A 3,757-nucleotide genomic window follows, 5' to 3' on the forward strand; every position below is an offset into this window, starting at 1 on the left:
CATGATTGCAAGCATGGTTAGGGGTTGATGTTTCAGATCTAGGCCCTTAGAGGGGTTAAAAGGCAGAAAGGAGTGGCTCTTGCACTCAAAGAAGGCCCCATGCATTGTAAGTGGTTGTTTTAGGACCTTTTGAGCTCAAAGTTCCATGAAAGCACGTAAAGGTTGTAACTTTACATGCTAGATCGATTGTAGAAGCATAGATCTATCTTTTTATCAAGGGTTGTACATCAGAAATCGAAGATTTAATGAGAGGATGTGACCGACTCGACGAGTCCACTCTTGGACTCGGCGAGTCCAAGGTTTCTGTCCTATATCAGTTGAGAGTCACAAGGACCCAGTTGAGTGTCGAAAGGTTTTAGGGGGTCCCGGGGAGTGACCCAACGTTCTGGACTAAGACATTGTTCTGGAAGTTCATGGGACTCGGCGAGTGCTTGAGCAGACTCAGCGAGTCCAAGGCAATCTTCTTAAGGATGAAGATGAACTCAACGAGTTGTTCATACAACTCGGCGAGTCAAGGACAGGACCTATGTATCAGTTGAAGGTGAAATCGACGAGTTGTTCATACAACTCGGCGAGACGGATGAGGATTCAGTCGATGTTCATTAAGAAGGAAAACTCGTCGATTCATCGCCTAACTCAATGAGTAGAGACGAGTATAAGGACAAATGGAAGGATAGGGACTCGGCGAGTTGGCGAGCCAACTCGGCGAGTCAGGTCAACTAGAAGTTGACTTTGACTTTGATTTGGTCAAGGGTAAAATGGTCATTTTACCCTAAGAACAGTTAGTAGTGTATGACTAAGTGTTTTGTGGGAATTATAGCCGAAGGATTTCCAGAGCAGCAGCGGCAGCAGTCAGAGGATTCCCACACAGATCAGCAGCTACTACGAGATGAGTTACCTTCCAGTAGCGGTAGGTCTACGGCCACAATGCCAGCCCACCAATAGGAGTTGTATGTTAGATGATTGTCTTTGTGATATCATCTAGGTTTGCTACTACCTGATATTTTATAAGCTAGCATGATATGTTATATGTGATAGTAGTAGAGTTCCGTTGTTAGGGCCGAAGGGTAGTTTGGACACCCCAGATATGTCTGATAGTATGTTTATGTTATGATATGTGATAGCAGCAGTAGGGGTGGATTAGTCCCCGAGGGTCGGTTGTTAGGACCGACGGTTAGGTCAGCACCCTAGAATGGCTCGACATGGGTAGGTCAGCACCCCAAAATGGCTTGACATGGGTAGGTCGGCACCCCAGAATGGCTTAACACAGGTAGGTCGGCACCCCAGAATGGTCGTACGGGTAGGTCGGCACCCCAGAATGGTCGTACCGGGCAGGTTGGGCACCCCAGAATTGCCCAGCAGTATGTATGCTATGTGATTGTATGTTATGTGGTATGATGGGGGAACTCACTAAGCTTCGTTCTTACAGTTTATAGTTTTGGTTTCAGGTACCTCTTCAGCGAAGGGGAAGGAGCTGGCGCGGTAGTGGCACATCATACACACACTCTTTGTTTTCCGCACTTTGAGTTATTCTGGGATTTGTACTCTAACATTATTATGTTTTTGCGATTCGGTTTTCAGATACGAGACATGTTTTTATTAAATGATATGATCGGATGATATTTTGTTACAAATGTTTTGCAAATCACTTAATCAAAAATGAAATTTTTGGACGTGAAAATTGGGTCGTTACAAGTCGGTATCAGAGCCGTGGTTTGAGGGATTCGGACGCACCTTTGGGGGTGTCTGGACTCAAACCAAGGGATTAAAAGATTTTTACAAGGAAAATGACTTTTTAAAAGCTAAGATAAAAGAGTTTTGAGAAGGAACAAGTGTGTGATGTGCGCAACCGGACGAGCTCAAGTAAGTATTCTCCATAGTACCCATACCGGTTATCTTATGTTTATCAGTTTCAGTAGAACAGCATGCTTGAATAGGACTAAGGATCTAGGAATGATACCTTATGTGCCTGCTTTATGTGCTTCAGCTTTTGAGAATTGCATGCTAGTATTGAGTAGACAGTAGTAGGATAGCCTGTTTAGGTTATGCCTGGTAGTATGAGCTCAACATTATATGCTAGTTCAACTTCTCATTATGAGGACAGATTTGCTTAAGTAGTTTTCCTGCGTCCGAATGCCACTTGCTTTGTGCTTTGTGGGACTCTGAGTGATGGGAGTTAGCCATTAGGTGAATACATCACGTCACATGTGATCAAGGTTGAATAATCTCAGAGTGCTGGATTTGGCCCTATTGTGCAGCTCTTGTCTGAGTCTAACCGTTGTAGGGACGAGTCTGTTACTTGAAGAACTATCTGAGCCTCTTCACATGTGATGGTATTTAGGTAATGGCTAATTGGCATTACAAGGAGGCCTTCAGCAGCTGAGGACCGGTTTGGGGTGGAGTTAGAGATTTTCCCTAGGGTAAGCCTAGAATGAGAATGGCAGAGAATCAGCAGTGGTAAAGGGGACTTGGTGGAGTCAAGGCAGTCCTTGAGGAAGGTACTGATAGATGTGGAAGGTAGTATGAGCCCGTACTACTGAAAGCAAAGGATCCGTACATAAATTGAGGAATGCTGAGACAAGACCAGGGAACTTGTAGTGGATGCGATCCCTTGAGCTGTATCGGTATCACTAACGGTTGGTATTATGTTTTGCAGAATGGTAGTACTATGGCAGAGGCCAGTATTTGGCAGTTTAGGAGAGGGATCGAGTTCGGGATCAGGTTCTGAGCCAGTAGATGAGAGGCTACGCGAGTTCATCGCATTAGAGGCATCCTTGAGTCGACCCCCATCATCTTCGGGTCGACCAAGAAAGGGATAGTCGAGCAGATGGAGGATCGCCTCAGGGCGTTCAGGAGTGACATGGCATCTGGCCAGTCAAGATCCTGCACACTGTCTATTAAGGACTTCAGGGGAAGTGGTGCACCAGATTTCCATGGGGCGAAGGACCCCATTGCTGCCAGACGATGGATTGCGAACATTGAGTCCGTGCAGCTGACCAGCTTCTGCCCTGAGGGGTCGAAGGTACGATTTGGAGCAGGGTGTTTGAGGGACTGGGCCAGGGATTGGTGGGAGTCGGTTGGTGAAACTCTGGGAGCCTCGGCTGTTGAGGCTATGAAATGGTCAGATTTTGTGACCCGGTTCCGAGCAGAGTTTGCGCCATCTGTAGAGCTTCAGCATCTGGCCGGGGAGTTTTTTTACATGAGACAGACTACGGAGACTATGGCGAAGATCACCGCCAAGTTCCGGGAGAGGGTATTGCTGATGCCCTAGTATGCGGGAGATGAGGATATGAGGAGGACCCGCTACCACGACATGCTACGGGCCGACATTCGGGAGCATGTTAGTTTTTCAGCGTGCCCTACTGTGACATCCCCATTTTCACAGTCAGAAAAGACCGATTTTGTTTATGCTTTGTTTAAAAATCAGAGTAATATTTTAAATAAAAGTGTTGCGGAATTTGTCCCAAAACAAAATATGATAAAGATTTATCAAAAGCATTTCCGTAGAAATGTATTTCATTTAAAAAGACTCGGGATGTCATGTTCGATACTGATCATAAGCATAAACAATACAGTATAGGCTTTACTACATTATTCCGTATTTACAAGCCTAAAATCCATTAATCTCTCATCCCAAGATATCACATCTATGCTCATGCGCCACTACCTGTAATACAAGAAACTGAGTGGGTCAGGCTTGGGAGCCTGGTGAGCACATAGGGTTTTTAGCCCACAATAAATAAGTTTATTAATTTCT

The sequence above is a fragment of the Lactuca saligna genome, chromosome 8, assembly GCF_052625555.1.
Source record: "Lactuca saligna cultivar CGN05327 chromosome 8, ASM5262555v1, whole genome shotgun sequence".
NCBI classification, from domain to species: Eukaryota; Viridiplantae; Streptophyta; class Magnoliopsida; order Asterales; family Asteraceae; genus Lactuca; species Lactuca saligna.